The sequence below is a fragment of the Meriones unguiculatus genome, chromosome 6 (genome assembly GCF_030254825.1).
Source record: "Meriones unguiculatus strain TT.TT164.6M chromosome 6, Bangor_MerUng_6.1, whole genome shotgun sequence".
Taxonomy (NCBI): domain Eukaryota; kingdom Metazoa; phylum Chordata; class Mammalia; order Rodentia; family Muridae; genus Meriones; species Meriones unguiculatus.
In genome coordinates this window covers 95,657,951-95,675,556 of record NC_083354.1, presented here as the reverse complement: position 1 = coordinate 95,675,556, position 17,606 = coordinate 95,657,951, and the positions used below count along the sequence as shown (strand labels likewise).

The window sequence follows — 17,606 nt, the reverse complement described above, 5'->3', positions numbered from 1 at the left end:
TAGAAACATTTGTGTATGTATAGAACATTTCTAGAGCACATATAAAACATGTAAAGTTTCACAGAGGTGTATTGGGTCATGGGGCAGGGAGGAATTTTTTTCATTAAAATAATACAGTTTTTAAAAGCTATATACAGGTGTAGAGAGAGTATCTTGTATATTGTATGGATGTGTTGCCTGTCAATTAAAAAACTGAAAGGGTAGAATAGAAAGTGAGGTGTCTAGCAGGCAGAAAGGCTTATGGGATAGAGCCAGTCATGGGAGATTTGCCTGGGAAGACATGAGGGAGGACAGATGCATGTTACCTGAGCAGAGGTCACCAGCCACGTGGCAGAACTTATAACGTAGGTTAAGTTATAAGATAATCAGGGACTGAGCCTAACTGTATGGCCTAGGTATTTAGGTATATATATATATATATATATATATATATATAGAGAGAGAGAGAGAGAGAGAGAGAGAGAGAGAGAGAGAGAGAGTCTCATGAGTGACTATTCTGGGAGCTTGGAGCTGGGAGGAAAAACCTTGCAACATAGACTTCTCAACAAAATCACGTAGTTTTTTTTTTCCCCCCATGAAAAACATGTTTGTACCACGACACCATAGCAGTGATGGGCCCACTGCTTTAAGCACCGTGTTTTGGCAGCAGTGAGCAAATCCCACCTCAACAGCCAAAACCAGTCTCTCCAGTCTACTCCACAACACTTGCAGTGTTTTCTTTAAACACGATAGTTTTGTAGCCCAGCGTGAAGTGCAGACCTCTAATTTCAGTGCTTAGAAAGCTGAGACAGGAGGACAGCTATGATTCAGAGGCCAACCTTTGCTACTCAGCAAGAACGTCTCAAGAAGGATGGGCTCCTGGAAGATGCTGGCCTGCCTGACTAAAGACGGGTTGCCCTGCATCTTGCAGTTCCGGTTCCAGCGGAGAAGTATGTTTTTTAATGAAGGTTGGGGGCCTCCTATATCATAGCTCTGTGTCACACATATCACACACAAGCCTTAAACGGAAGGCAACAAGTAGGCTCAGGCCTGGTTTAAGTTCACCATTCTCAGGCCAATTCTTGGTAGATGTCACACCAAACACTGTTAAATCCTGTAGTGGATGTAAAGGGAGGTTCAACTTTGTAACTACTCAAAATTAAATGGCTGCCCTTTTTTTGTCATGGGTTAAAAAAAAAAAAAAAGGTTTTTTTGTTTTTTGTTTTTCACAAAAATTTGTTTGCCTAAACCACACACACACACACACACACACACACACACACACACTCTCACAACAACAACAACAACAACAACAAAACACCTGTTGATTTCTATAAAATAACAACAAAGCCAGTCTCCAGAGTAGGTATTAGAGGAAGTGATACCATGCTTTATATCTTACTATTTTATGGAAACTTATTGGCCTCATTGCTATTTGGTCCACACTTGATCAATCAGTCAGGCCTGACTGTTTGTTCTGATGGTCTCTAAGTCCACTATTCCACTGCCTTCCCACTGTTACTACCCTAGACCAGATGCTTCTCTTAGGTTTACCCTGCAAGTCTCTAACTGGAGCCCTCCCCAGTCTCTCCATTCCAGTCTTTTCTGTGCTCTCACCATTCTTTTAAAATGTAAATATCACTCTCTCATCATTCTGCTCATAACACTTTAAAACTTCTCATTAAACTTAAGCAAATAATGCAGGCCCTTAGCACTGCCCAGAACTTGGCTCCTGCCTCTTTCTTCATGGTAACCTCTTGCCAATTTCTTCCTGTCCACTCAGACTCCAATCTGTTCCTTAAATACAGGATTCTTTCTACTGAGTCTTTGCACATGCTATTCCCTGTCTTCAAATAGTCTTCTGAGTTCTGTGTCTTCCAAATTACTTGGCTCAACCTTGAGAGAGTTGTCCAGAACAAGAATGTCATAAACAATGGTGGTAAATGCAGAGAGAAGGAAGTAGTGACAGGATATGGGTTAGGAATTCAACTTCAGAAATGCTAAGGAAACTGTGTGAAGATCACAGAGATGAATACTGGGATGACAGGAAGTTGAAAGAAGCTAGATCCATCTGGTTTTTGAAAGATGGGAAGGAGAAATGACGGAATGGATGGCTGAGCAAAACTAGAAGTATAAAGAGCCTTTGAAAGGCAAACAAATGAAGTCCTTGTTTTGCAAGTATTTTTAACTGGGGAGTAACAATCTCCATGTTTTAGAAAGTAGTGTCCAGTGGGTTCCAGAATAGTACAGTAAGGGGGATGAGCCAACTTAGAAAAAGATGACCAGAACTGGACCAAGTCATATCAGGTAGATCTTACTGGAAATGACAGATTTGAAGATGTGGAGCTGTGAGCTTATAGGCAAGATGGGTGAAGGCAGAGAGTCTGGTAGACCTATGTATCCAAGGATATTCCAGATACCTACACTAGGGCTTCCAATATGATCACTGGTTGAGATGCAGATCTACAAGGAGAGCAGATTCATGGATGACAACGAGTTAGATCTGGAGTATGCTGACTGTAGGGTGTTTGCTCCCAAGCCAGCATGCAAGATTTAGTTCAGCCCTAGCCCTAGCTCTGGTATGCAGCACCTTAAAAATTTATACCTGCTCAGACTCTTTTCATTCTTTCCTGTAGCTGTATGTCTCTATTGCTCCTATTTTCTATGTTCCAATCAAGGGATGAAAATTGTGTTTTGTGCTTGTGGAGCTGTAAAAGAATACATGTGAGTAAGACCGGTCCTGATGGGTAAACATTTCCATTACAAAATGTTTTTCTTCCCCAAGCATGGGTCAGTCAGTCATATTGTTTCTCTTCCTCAAGATTCTTCCCATGGCTCAATGCTCCCTAAATGCTTCACACCACTTCACCTCTTCTTTGCTTAGCCCCATGGGCACTTTGAAGTCCAATGACCACATTTTTCACATAGTTAGAGTTTCTCTTTGCCTTTGAACTCTTTGCAGGTGTACACATCATGCTAACTAAATCCTTAACCTTGAAAAAGTCCAGCTTATCAGTTCCTAACACATAACCCAATATAACAAGGAGCCTCTTAAAAATGATGAGTTTTCACTGTAAACATTCCCCAAAATAGAAGAACGTTTTATGTGAGGTGTAGCTTGGTGATTAGGTCTGTAAGAAGTTAGTCAAACAATTAAAAGTTCATTTCCTGGGGTTGCCCTTAGTTTGTGAACAATATTGGCTCATAAAGTGCAGAACTTGTCATTTATAGTAAATGACACCCACAGCACAATGACAAGACTTGAGGTAAACAACTTAGTTTTGGTTAGAGCTCTGTTGGGGATGTTTGGGCAACTTAAAAGAAGGATATTCATGACTCAGTTTGCAGCACCATTCCTCACCTGTGGTGGCCAGAATATGGTTTCCTTTTCGGACTTCACGGGCCTCAGGTTATAAAGGCCCTGTTGTACTATCCTCAGAGGAGAAGGTATGATGGGGGATAGGTTGGGCTAAAGGAGTATACCCCGAATGTGTCAGAGATCTATATGTGGCCAGACACCAAGGCACCCAGGTGGTGGCAGCAAGACTCACTAAGATGCAGAAAGTTGTCTGTGGGGGGAAAGGGAGAAGACAAAGGGTTTGTCTTGTGAGCCCTGGTCAGCCAGCCTTTAGCTTCTTGCACTCTACCACTGGTGACACCCTTTCATACTGTTCACTGGGAACATCCTCTGTCTGTGGGGCACATGAGACCTCCAACACATAGCTTCTGACAGGGTACAACACAGAATAGGAAGAGTGTGTCCAAGGTGGGAGGCTCAGGCTTACTAGGGAGGTGAGCATGAGCAGAGAGCTTGTTTTAGAGCATATCTTTTCCCTCCTGAGGTTCCCAGAGCCACAGGGTAAACAGCAGGAGAGCTCCTTGTGTCCTTGGTGGCACCAACACCCATTGACTCTGGGTCACATTCCTTTTCAGACTTCACAGGTCTCAGGTTACAAAGGCCTTGTTGCACAATCCTTAGAAGAGTAGGTATGATGGGGGCTGGGTTGGGCTCAGGGGTGTGCCCTGCATGTGTCAGAGATCTATGTGTGACCAGACGCCATGGCACCCAAGGTGGTGGTAGCAAGACTCACTTTTCCAATGTCTCAGGATATTCGGGTGTTACACTTCTTTCTATTATCCCCTTCTGAAGCTTTTAGGAACCACTTGCCAAGCTGCAAGTTTTTGGGTAATTTTAGGGGAAACATTCCAAAAGTTTACAGGCATACCTGCCTTTCAGTTTACTAGAGAGAACTTGGACTTCACAACCACACTGCAGAAACTGAATCTAACCTTCCTTTCTTCCTGTTTCCCACAAACAGCTTCCTCCTGTCATAGTGTATGCAAATTACTCAATATATTACACTGATTTTGAAACTAAGAAGCAGAAAGAGACCACGGCCCTGCTCAAAGCCTATGGACTTTTTGTTTTGTTTTCCTGAAGGAATGTTCATAATTCTCTTTACCACAGACAAGTCTGCATGGAAAGCCAAGAGTACATGGAAGTCTTTTAGGAGATAGATGTTTCAATTGCCTCTAAAACAATATAAATCATCTTCATTAACCAATAACAATAAGAACATTTGCCACGTAGCTCAAATGATGGAGCAAGCTGACAACCATCACAGTTAGGGTTTATTTATATTAAATGATTATTGGTTTCACTTCATTTTCATTCGGAATTTAGATCTTTGGATAGCTATATTAACATGTTGACAATAATTCAGTTAGAAACTTGGAGTACCTGTGTCCAGAGAGAGCCAATGAAAAACTTAAAAGCTGATTGGAGATGTAAGATATAGGTAGTGCTACAGAAAAACCCTGGATAAGGCTGAAGAAGCATCTAAATTACCAAGATAATTCCAAAGAAAATCTGATGTCATAGGAAATGTTCCAGAAGCCTCACTCAGCAAATATATTGGGTAATAAAGATGGGTCACTCACCACTTATGGTAATAGCCTCAGCCATCATACAAAATATTTGCTCATACACATACAGGCTTACATATATACATTCATAAACGAACATGGTATGCCTACACTGTAAAAGCAAAGCCACAGGAAGACTATTTTATTACAAAGAAGTCTTATAAAAGTCGTATAAATGCTTAATAGTGCATATACTTGCAGTGTGTGCCTGTGTGCATGTTTGTGTTTGTATGTACATATGTGTGCATGAAGATGTAGAGGCCAGAAGTCAAATCTGAGTCAAATCCATCATCATCATCAAAACATCATCTCTTGAGGTTAAGCTAGTTAGTAAATACCAGAGATCCTTCTGCTTCCACATCCCCATCTCTGTGCTTACATGCCCAGTTTTTCACATGAGTGCTGGGGATCCAAACTCTGGCCTTCATGATTGCACAGTAAGCATGTTAAGACTGAGCCATTTCCTCATCCCATTTTTTGTTTTCTTTGGGTTGTATCTAATAAGTTTTCAAGACAAAGTAGCTTCTTAACTTCCATGTGTTTATTTTCATTATTATCTCAACGTTTTGGAAGGGTTTGGGGTCTTTGTGTGGCCTGGACCACAGGTCTGTTTCTCTGGGGGTTATGCAGAAGCTGAAGGATGAATGATGTCACCTCTGGAGACATCTGCATTTACCAATGACTGGTGGGGAAAGTGAGATATTCTCATTTTTAGAATATTTTAACCTGTAAATGCAAAGAGTTAGTTAAAATATGAAATAACTGAACATGAATTCGTGTGCTGAACCAGCCACCTAGCTGACAAGCCTGGAGCTGTGCTTCCTAGCCAGCACACAACCTCTCTGTGCTGATCTCCTGAGCTACTGAGATGATGTCCTAGATGATCTCCCCTATAACTCTAAAATCCCATGCCATGTGTCAAAGTTCACAGAACATTACTGTCAACAAATGTAGATACAGATGAGTTAGGAAATGATGTTTTCCACTGATTAGTTTAGGTAAAGCCTAAGCCTAAGTCTCTCCCTGTTGGCATAATGAAAGAAGTCTAAACACTGACTAATGAAAATTTAATTTTCAGAGTCTTAAGACACTGGAACAAAACTTAGTTGTGAAAAATCGTAGTAACTTTCCAGATAGAAGTTGAATGTGTGCTATATCGTGAACAGGCAAGCACATCTGCTTTCATCTGGGTCCCTCCATGTTTTACACACTGAGGGTAACTGCTGCTGTCACAGAACATCAGGGCACTGCTCTCACTGCTGGGATGCCTTTATTTATGATGTCTTGGAGGCTAAAGAGTGTTAAAACTGTGCCCCGTGTGTGCTTGGCCTCTTTTATTGTCTATTGCGCCTGGTGTGCCCTGCGGGTAACTGATCCTCATCAGATCCCTGGGTGGAGTGCTGTAACAAGGATCTTGCCGACCAACCATGCTTAGAAAAGCCTGCCTGAGCAGTCCTGGGCTCTGACTGTGAGGTTGCTACGTTAAGACCCAAGGGAGTCCAAATAGAGATGAGTCAGGGCCTGGCGCCAACCCTGAGCTCCTCCCTGCTGCTAAACAGAACAGCTATTTGCTGTCACTTGGAATCTCTCTGGGCCTCCAGGAAGAAACAAATACTTTAGAAGCCAAAACCCCAAGACCAGGTAAAGAAAACAGAACTGTTCACGTGTCCAGAAACTATTTCACTGGAGCATCCCATGGACAGAGTCGGGTGGGGCTACCTTGAGATGGCTCCAGCTGAGCTGTAGGCTGGACTTCTCTTTCACTGTCCCTCAGGGTAGCCTTTTGCCTTTGAAGTCCTGGAATTTCACAACTAGACTTTGGAGTTAATCTCTCTTGTTAACCCATAACACAGCTTTCTCTTCCTCATATTAATTTTTATTGAATTTTTAAAAACTATCTCTATTAAAATGCTTCTTTCACTTAAATGTTTAAAAGATCTACTCCTCCCTGTCGTTCTGGGAGAGGTCGTTCAAAAGAACACCTATGCAGAAGAATATCATCAAATGAGTAAATTCCTTTAGTAAGTAACTATGAACTGACCACTGGAGATACCCGGAGTAAAAATTTTGGAATTCTGGTTTCTTTAAAAAACAAAGAAATATTATAAGGCTATATTTTTGTTTAGTCCCGGGTGTGGAGATATGGGGATCCTTTGCAGCAGCTGACTCTGATCTGCCTCACGTTCTAGTTGGGCCACTATTTTGCCAGCTGCAGCTAATTTCTTCAAAAGTGTTTGGAATTCTGTGGGCTTTTCAGAAGGCATATAAATGCTAGGGTCCTGAGAGGGGGCGTGGGTTGCTGGTTGTTGGTTGCAGTTTTAATAGTCATGCACAAAGAAAGAAGAAATTAGATATCCGACAAAGAAGATCAAACTTGCCCCAGGGAACTCAAGGATCTCTTTCCTTTCCTTTCTATCCATTTTTCTTCTCTTATCTAACGTTAAAGGATCGAAAGGGTGGAAGAAAAGGGGTGGAGAAGAGTAGGAGAAAGAAGAACTCACAAAGCAGCAAAGACAAGCTAAGCTATAGATACCAGTGCTTTCTGCATTTTCTCAGTAATTGGGCAGATGCCAGTGGGAGTCTAAGAACTTTGGAAATGCCTTTGTGCTGTAGCTTGATGGCCTCCTGGGTGTCTGTAGGTATGATGTGCCTGAGCTCTGACTCTGCTGGGAGCCCTTCTGGAGTCCTACCACTCCTTAGAAATGGTAGGTGCCTGGGCTCTGAGCCATACTGTTCTTCTTGAGCTTGGAGACATGTTCACCTCTGGGTGTCTCCTTTTTTTTAGACGCTAGCAAGTTCTATAATTAGCTTAGCAATTACCTGAACTGGAGGCATGGCTGGCTGATCCTTCTGGGTCTTTCCAGTAGTGTTCTACCTCTACTCTGTCAAAAACTGAACCTCTGTTGCCTTTTCTTCTCAGATGCTAAGCTCCAGTCTATCCTGGGTATTGTGATGTCATAGAGTAGACCCTATACACACACTGTCCAGCTGAGACCTTCCTGCCCAAATCAATGACAATCTTTCAATTTCCATTTACTTTATCACTCAGAACCTTTCTAGAAATCTCAGGGGAGACCTGAATACCATCCACATCACCAGCTTTATGAATAACAACATCGAGGCCCTGGATGATGAAGTGTCTGAGCTCAGTAAAGCCCAGAGGCTCTCGCTGCTGAGTTCTAGCCCTTTTGAACACACTGCATTTAGTTACACCTGCTCTCTTGTCTGGAGTTGGTCAACAACAGGGGTTCCTGGCAGGAAGCTCAAGAGACTACCTGCACCCACCCATGACAAGAAGTCACCCAATGCAGTACTAGAGCAGTCTCTGTAATAGAGGAGACCAGTGGCATTTATGACAACCTATAGATGCCAGGAAGAGCTTGTCCTTAACCTGGACTCAGAAATCTTGATCCACTAAAACTGAGAATAGCAAGTAATGTGACTTCTGAGTAACTGACATTTTCACAGATTTGGTGATGAATAACGAAGTAAAAGCTACTAGTCATATTTACTGCAATGACATATCAGTTTCTAGTATTTACTAGAAAGGAATATCAGTAAAGACACAATTTTTCTACTGTGTGGTTCCTGTCTCCATCTCCTTTTTGTAGTTCCTGCATGATAAAGGGATTATCTTCACTGGGTGAGACGACTTGTGTCTCTGCAGTCACAGAATTGTTCTTTCAGAGAGTCGGGGGGGGGACTTATATCACACTTTTGTAATACCAACAACTAATACTTTATATCATGCTTCAACACTTACAAGCCATTTTCACATATATCATTTCATTTAATCACATCTCAGTGAGGTAGTATATTATTTTTAGTACAATTTTATGGATGAGAAAATTATAGCTTAAAGTGGTTATGACTTGCACAAGATCACAAAGCTAATTAAGTAGAAAGGTTAACATTAACTGTAAACCAGATCTTCTAGCCAAGCACTTTCTCCAACATAGTGTTTGCGCTAGGTCAGAATTGTCATTTGGTCCCAAAAATATTTAAAGGCAACTGCTTTAAGTGACCCTTCAAGTAATGAAGAAATCATTCCCATGGGTTAGAAATGCTGTTTTACTAACCTCCTAAATGCCTTCATAAAAACTCAAAGAAATGGTTGATGGATACTAATTTCAAACTTTAATCTGATATAATTACTGCCCTTCACCTCAATTCCACACCTGTGAATTCTCCTAAGGGATCCATTATAAACATGAACAATCCTTCAATGTAAGAGTTCTGTGAGGCACTGCTTGTAACAGAAGAAAAAGTAAAGGACCACAGTAGAAAAGTGGTAAAAATGAATGTGCTAAACTCGTGAAAATGTTGTTTTGAACAAAGTTTCCTGGACTTTGGCCAATTGTTTGCCATCTTTGGAATGTTGCCAGAAACATTGTTTACTTGATATTTTCTTTTAAATTAATTCATATATTTTAGTAAGGAAACAATGACAAAGTATTTTAGATAACAGAACTATAGCATCAATGATCAAGTCTTATAATAATTAAAACAAACAAATACATTTCCCCGGGGGGGGGGGGTGTCAGCCTTACCAGGCTACTGAGGAAGGCAATGAAGCCAGTCCTGATGAGACCTGATAGGCTAGGGTCAGATGGAAGGGGAGGAGGATCTCTCCTATCACTGGACTGGGGGAGGAGCATGGGAGGAGAAGAGGAAGGGAGGGCAGGATTGGGAGGGGCTGAGGGAGGGATACAAAGTAAATAAATTGTAATAAATAAATAAAAAATTAAAAACAAGTACAATGACACACAGGGAATGTTTATTAATGCCTTAGTTTTGTCCTAACAGTTAACTGCAAATATACATCTGACTTAACCAAATCCCAAAACCTACCTTTCATTTCCATCAAAAATTGACCTTTCTGTACTAAAACACAAGACTTTTCATCACTTATCTATAAAAGGGCCATTGCAGAAATGAAGTATGTGTCTATATTGGCTAGATATGTTTATATATCTTTACCTTGCACTAAATCAGCAATCTGCTAAAACTTGTTTTAACAATCACTTACTTAGATTAGGTGTACTCATAGCAGTATGTACAAAGATCAAGGCCCCTTTTTCCAAAGTAGTTCTATCCAGCTGTTACCTCTGGGGGAAAACATGAGCCTCAGATGTACCTCACCTTGACTGAGCACCTACCAAACTATATTTTGTGGAGTATGAATCTCACTTTTTCTGTTTAGCATGTGCCTCCATAATGCAACTCAAATATTACCTGTCTCAGAGGTTGGCCCAGTACCACCTGGGACAGATGTACCCCTAGTCTCTGGTAGAGGGATGGTGACACTCTCACACTTCTGTCAGCTGACTTTTCTCCAGGAAATGAGGAATGACAACAAAGGGAATTGCTCAACCTGAAGGCAGATTCTGTGGGGCAAATGCTAGTTTTGCCAACACTTAAATCCTACTTCAAGCAAGAATTTCTCACGCTTGTCTACAAACCACCAAGATAAGAACCACCTTGTGTGTGTGTGTAGGGGGGGGGTTACATGTAAATAAAGGACTAGAGACATTAAGGATTTGGAGATGTTGGAACCAAGCCCTTGCAGATGGGAAGGATAACTGTCTACCTGGAGAAGTTCTCCAGTGAATACTGATAACACAAATGCTTAAGAACTAGCCAGAAGTTCCCAAGAGTTTGAGCAACACTTCAAGAGGGCTGAAACAATTAAAACAGGCCATCAACATTTCAACATTTCTGGTTTTGGAGGAAGGCACTCCAAATCAGAATTTCTTCCCTTTTCCTTTCCTTTCCTTTTCCTTTTCTTTTCCTTTCTTTTATTTCCTTTACTTTTTTCCTTCTTTTCCCTTCTCTTCTTTTCTTTTTGTTTGGTTTTCTGTTTCTTTGGTTTTGGTTTTTGCTTTGTTTTTGTTTTTAGTTTGGTTTGTTTTGTTTTTTTGAGACAGGGTTTCTCTGTGTAGCTTTGGCTGTCCTGGGCTCACTTTGTAGACCAGGCTGGCCTCAAACTCACAGATATTCACCTGCCTCCGCCTTTCTGAGTGCTGGGAATACAGGCATGTGCCACTTCACCTGGCTTCGTTTTGTTTTTTAGAGATAGTGTCTCATTATGTAATTCTAGCTGTCCTGGAACTTGCTAAGGTAGACCAGGCTAGCCTCAAGCTCACAGAGATCTGCCTGTCTCTGCCTTCTGACTAGTACGATTAAAGGCATTTGCCCCTACGCCTGATCCATTTACTTCTAAATTATTAATTCTGTGAATGTGTTTTTTAACATGGCATTGAATCCCTCTGGAGTTCTAGTTATTAATCCACTGATGTGGTGCTGGGAATTTAACTCAGCTCTCTGCACTGTACTGTGCTCTTAAGCTCTGAGCCATCACTCCAGCTCTGGGACATATTTTTGATATTTTATTAATTTCATGAAAATTGTATAGATGTATACAACTTATTTTGCTCTTATCCAAGCCACAATCTCCCTCCAAGTTCTCCATGGGTCCCACCAACATTATCTCTCTGGACTTGGTGATATCCTTATGATGATGGTGATGATGATGGTGATGGTGATGATAATTAATAAGCCCTTTAGTCCAATTAGTGCTGGCAGTGTGGGAATGGGTGTGGGGTCATCTACTGTGGCTTGAGCAACTCACCAACAGCCGAATAGCCAAAGAAAAGTAACCCTCCCTCCCCCAGTAGGTATCAAATGCCAATAGCTCTTCAGCTAAAGGGTAGGCACTCAGAGGCCATCTCCCAAGATGGTACATTTTTAACAAAAATGTTGGTTGATGTTAGACATCACACTTTGAATGCCACTGCACTTGATCCACCATACTAGACATGTTCTAAAGGCATTTCCCAAGACCAGTGAAATGTATTGGAGGAAACTAAGTCTTTACCGACTAGAGACTTAAACAATTGGTTCTGTAATGAACTTTACTCAAAGTGTTTAGGTTTTCATTGTTTTCTTTTCTTCTTTCCCTCTCCCTCATCCTCTCCCTCCCTTCCTCTTTCTCTTCTTCCTCCTCCTACTTCTGCGGCATCAAAGATTGAACCCAAGGCCAAGTACCCTATCACTGTGCTGTGTCTTCAGCCCACTTATGCTTTAGTTGTTTTTTTCCCTACAAATTATTTTATTTTCCTGATAAAACAGTAGTCTATGTATATCCATTCAAGATTCTCTCAAGTTAAACAGAACACTTGCCATTTATTTTGCACTTTTTACAATGTTATGTAGAGAAAAAAGTAGGTAAGTAAATAAATAATAACTCAAAAAATAAAATCAAAATCCTCATTCTCTAGCAATCAGACTCTAGATGCTTGAAACCTGAACAAGTGACACGATGCCTTATATTGCAACGTGACTCTTGACAACTTTACTACATCACAAGATAGTGAGCAGCCCACCTCTTACCTACACCGATAGAATTTGGAGACAAGGCCAGGAAACAGTTCCAAACTACAGGAAAAATGACCCTATTCCCTCTCAGACAGAAGATTCTCTGAAAAATTTGCCAGTGTTTCTGCCAATGCTGTGTACTCTTTAGTATAATGTTCATGTCAATATTAGTCTAGTAAATACTCCCATCCTTTGGGCTTGTCCTGGCATGATATGTTAAAAACTTAATAAATAAACACAATTGATGCCTTAATTTCTAGATGCTTTTATTAATTTTACTTCAATGACCCATTGAACAGCACACCAATAGTTACCAGGGCTCAGCCTACAAAACAGGCCATGGATATGAATAAACTGTGTACTTGAGATTTTAATCAAGCCTTTGTGAGGCTAAAGCTGGATTCTCTTTTAAATCATGTAACGAAAACTCAACATCCTGAGAAGTACATTGTAACCCAGGCCCTTTCCCAAACAAAACTACTTATGCTTAAAAGAAATGTAAGCATGCTTGTACAATCCAAAAGCTACATAGGTCAGTATGTGAGTCCCACCTCATGTACTCACAAAAATCACATTATTTCCTCCACAAAGATGCAGCATTAACACTCAAACAAAATTCAATGTGTATGTAGTTGGGGTTAAAGATATGCTTGCATATGGAGGCCAGAGGCTGCCTTATTCCCTTGAGACAGGGTTTCTCAGTGAGCCTGAAGCTCAGCATTCACTGGTTGGCTAACCAGTGAACTCCCAGAATCCACCTGGCCCTGCCCCTGGCCCTGAGTGCTGGGATTCTGTTTATATCCAGCCATACCTGGTTCTTTTTGTTGTCATTTTTAACACAGGTGCTAGACCTTCTTGATGACTGCACAGCTAGTTCTTATACCCACTCATCCATCTCTTCAACCACAGATTTAATTCTTAACAGTGTAATGGCATTATTAAGAAATAATGTCAGCCATGCTGCAATAAAACATTTTGAAACCAAAGTATTTGAGTTAACTGTTTTTAACTTATTAGCTTTGAAAGGTTAAAATAGTAAGTGGTCACAGAAATACAATGTTCAGGTTATCACCAAGAGAGACATACTTTCCACTAGGCCATCAGTAGGGGATAAATGACCCATAGACTCTGTAAAATGACTATATAGCGCCTGGCTAGCCTCTAAAGAATAGAAAATAATATGTGAGTTAAAGAACGCAAACATTTTAGGAATGGTGAGATATTTATATTCAGCTCTAGAGTCCATCTGTGACATTTGGAACAAGGTTGTACTGGTCTTTTGGAAATGCTTTAAACCAAACAAGAGACATACACTGTGAACATCTACATTCCCCCAAACTGAAATTCCCACTGGCCTAACTCTTCCACCAAATTAATCTTCTCCAAAATTCCCCTACTTCTAATACCCATGAGAATAATCTTCCCCTTTCTCCTCTTGATTATCCCAAAGAGTTACCAAGTTACCCCCGTAAAAGGAACTCAGGACACTGCATAGAGCATTCCTTTTATAAATGTCTCTGCTGTGGTCTAAAGGTTTCCCAAACACTCATGTGTGAAGCTGGATTCTCCATTGTAGTGGTATTGAGAGGGCACCTTTGGGGAAGTAATTATGCCCTTCATGGTGGTTGGAGGGAACTATGTTTGGTTCCTTTTCTCCTCTGTTTGTCTACCATGTGATGACTCTAATCTCACTGGAGGACACAGCAACAGGAAACACAAAGTAGCCTCACTATGCACCCAACCACCTGGTCCCTTGATCTGAGACTCCCTAGCCCCTAGGAGTATGAAAAATATCTCTATTACTTATAGTCTTCCATCTTGGGAATCATGCCTAGCTACATAAGCAAACCAGGACAGTCTCCAATATCAGCTATGTCTTCAGCCCATGGCAGTTCTCCTGCACACATCCTCATCGTTAGCAGAGAACTTAAAAGCCAGTCAGTTTTCTTTCTCAGTCCCATTTCACACTGTTGTGAATGCACTGCATGGGTGCCTACACTTGCCTCTGTCCTTCAGCACAGGGAAAAAGGCATCCCTTCCAAGATGCCTCCCCTCATGCCTGAGCTGCTGGAGAGACATTGCTCCTTCAGTTACCCCTTTAGGCTGATTTCAACTACAACCTCTATTTTCTCAGGAAAAACAAACAAGCAAAGCAAGCACTGGGTCTTTTTCTGTAAAATCATATAAAAACCTTCCCTTATTCTCTGTTTCCTTGAGTAAGCCATCCTCTTGGTAAGAATTGCCTACTGTGGCTCCCTTCAAACCAGAACAAATTCGCAAGCAAGACAAAGAGAACAGAGGAATACTTTAATTTATTCCTCCATGATATCACTAGCCGTCTTCTAGGAGTTCCTTCAAGCTAAAAGACAGACTATCCAAGCCAGCCTGGTGCTCCTTCTGGCTGTTGTTGCCATTTCATGTCAGTGTTGGGATTACAGCTATAAAAGCATCCAACAACTCCAACCAGGTCCTCTCTTGGCATCATGGGCTTCACAGTCTCTCATCTAGTCTTCTTCTCTTTCACTATCCCCTCTAAATTTCTCTTCAGCCAAGAAATGGGAAAACATTATGGAATCTACCTTTCCACAGTCTTTTCTTGGAGCAGCTTGGATTGAATTACACTTGTTTGCCTCTGTGGTGACTTAAGATGGAATTCCTTCAGAAACATTTGGGGACTAGTAACATTCTTTAGGAAAAGAAAGAGATACTGCCATATAAATCAAGACATCGCTTTGAGAAATTTTCCAGTTTAAAAGACTGGACTCTGCTTTTGGATGGCAAGAAATATAGTATCTTTTGACTACTTTCTATTCAAAACCCTGTGTGGGGGTGTAGACCTGTTTACATAATGATTCTTACCCTAAGGAACTTGCCAAGTGGGTAGGGGGCCAAATCTCACACTCTTTGCAAAGGTAAATCAAATACTAAAGCTGTGTTGCTATCATTTTTGGATTTAAAACTATCATTCAAATCTGTTCATGGTTTCTTTGTACTGTGGAAGTTGTATTGACTCTGCAGGAGTGCTGCAAAGAAGAAAAGAGACTCCGAATGTATCATTCACATGACTGAAAGCACAGTGGAAACTGTGATTTTTAGCACTATTTGCTTTATTAGGTTATTGAGACACAAACTGGATGGAAAGGAGAAAAGAGTCACATATGCATGGGATACTTGAGACAATTTTCATTCAGTTGTCAGTATTGTGAGAAACCTTGAAGGATTAGAGATGTTTTTTTAAAAAAAAAAAAAAAAAAACAAAACGAAACAAGATAAAGGATCGCCTCATTTTAAATTCTTGTCAAAAGAATAAGCATTATCATGCCAGAGGAACAACTTTGAGACTCAAGGGAAGAAATGATGCTAAACGTAGGTAGACTACGTACTTGTGATAGAAACTGTGAATTCATTTATTCAAAAAATTCCTTTTATTCCTTTGCTATAAAATAAGCAATCCTTTCTGAGGTGCTGTAATAGTCAAAGAATCAAAAAATGATATTTTTTGAATAAGTGTCATTGTGAAATGCTTTCAAAAGCATGTCCTTGCAATTAATGACAGGCAGTATTTATGTGCTTCTTGGCCTGTCATCCTGTCTCTGAAGTACATGTCCTAAAGGAAGAAAAGTGGGTAATTATATTTCACATGAACATCAAATTGAGTGTTCTTTCCTGTTAGTTTTGTAAAGTAGAAATGGGTCCCCAGTTAATGCCAGGAAAAGTGAAAAATAAATGTCTTTTTACAAAAGTGCCTCAGACAAACAAGTTAAACCTGCTAAAGTGGTCTGTAGTCACTGAACACAGATCAAGTACCGTTTAAACTAACTCCATGGATAAGACTGAGTCATTTTGTTCTCTTGATATTTTATTATATGATGCATTCTTTAGCATGAGATTAAATATTTTTCTTGTATCTAAGTAAAATAATTATTAATGCTACTATTAATTAAACCATTACTGGCAGATTCAAACAATTTTGCTATAAAAGCAGTTTTAACTCTATCTTTAGTTGCTTAAACAGGTCCAATCTTATCGTTTCAAAGATGAACGAGTAACTTTTCAGTATTCTCTTGTAAGAATCAAGATTAGTCTTTGCCTTGGTTGTCTACTTCGGTCATTGCCTTCGAGTTTTTATCAGAAAAACCGAGTTATGAGTGGGTCATTAAATCTTGTGTATTCTTCATAAATATATTTCCCTAGAATATAAAAAGTTCTAACACTTATTATATATCTCAGTCTCATCACCAGGAGTTTCTCCATTACTGGACTTTGTCTAGAACTATAATTACTGCCTGCGTTTTTAATACTGTCACTAAATATTAAAACTAGATGTCAAGTACAGCATAAGGGTTGCTCTATTAGACTCTAGTTATGGGAGTGTTACTTGAAGTACTCTAATTTCATTTTTAGATAAAGCAAATCATTATCCAGAGGACTCTCAACTTTGTCTCCTACCAGTGCGTGGTTCCTTGCTCTGCTCCGCCCCTCAGGGCATGCGGCTCTGCAGCACAGGAGGCTGGGTCCCAGGAATTTTGGTCTGAAGGGGAGCATCCCGGCAGTCCTTCTCCCCGGTTTTTAGCCTTACAGCTCTTTTGGGCAACAGCTGCCTGGGTCGCTTCTTCTCTTCGGAATATCCAGGTATCTGAACTTGCAGGTACAAGACAAAGGAACGAAGCCTAGCTGGGCAGGCAGTCCGAGGGTCCGGTCCAGCGGTGAGTGCCCAGAGACAGAATACATTGTTTAAAGCACCTCTTCAGGTGTTCCCGCCTTGCTCAGAGCTCTCCCAGTGAGACAGCAACTTTTAGACGATGTTCAGTGAAACAGCTGGTGACATTTTATTCGGGGTGAACAGGGGCTATATGAACCTTGGGGATTGAAAAGGAATTCCCAAAGTGGGTTCATGTCACTGGGTGGGGCTGCGATGCTGGAGAAGCTTCATTTGCATAGAAAGGAATTCCAGGTGCCAGGATATGTGACTACTCCAAGAATTGTAGAGGTGGGTGCTGGCACAGAACAGAGAGGAAACATTCTAAGACTGAGGTTGCCAGGGTTTCCACACCTCTCCACCCTGCTCTGGTTCCACGTTGGATCCCCTAATGGCACGGTCCACGTGGCCCACACTTGTCCCCTCAATTTCAGTTCTTTAAAAACCTCTGTTAGCTGTATTAATTATCTCATGCTGTGTTAATTCTCTGTAACAAATTGTAAATAATCGGCAATGACAGACCATTTGCCCACAAGCTGCAGCAATGCTGCTCTGAGGTATGACACAAGGTGAGAATTGTCCCATGAGTCTCTCACTTTGGAACCACACCCCTCGCTTTGGAAGG

The 17,606-nt window shown here is 40.9% G+C and overlaps 1 protein-coding gene across 2 annotated transcripts in view; it reads right to left on the bottom strand.

The window, feature by feature from the left end:
- Dnajc5b (DnaJ heat shock protein family (Hsp40) member C5 beta) overlaps positions 1–7,830 on the bottom strand; it is a 77,510-nt gene extending 69,680 nt beyond the window's left edge. Inside the window, exon 1 of one of the 2 annotated variants that reach the window (XM_060384602.1) lies at positions 7,723–7,830. The gene's annotated coding sequence lies outside the window, so the exon portion shown is untranslated. The remainder of the gene's footprint in view (positions 1–7,722) is intronic. The other variant, XM_060384603.1, reaches the window with a different exon arrangement.
- Positions 7,831–17,606: the final 9,776 nt, after the last annotated feature.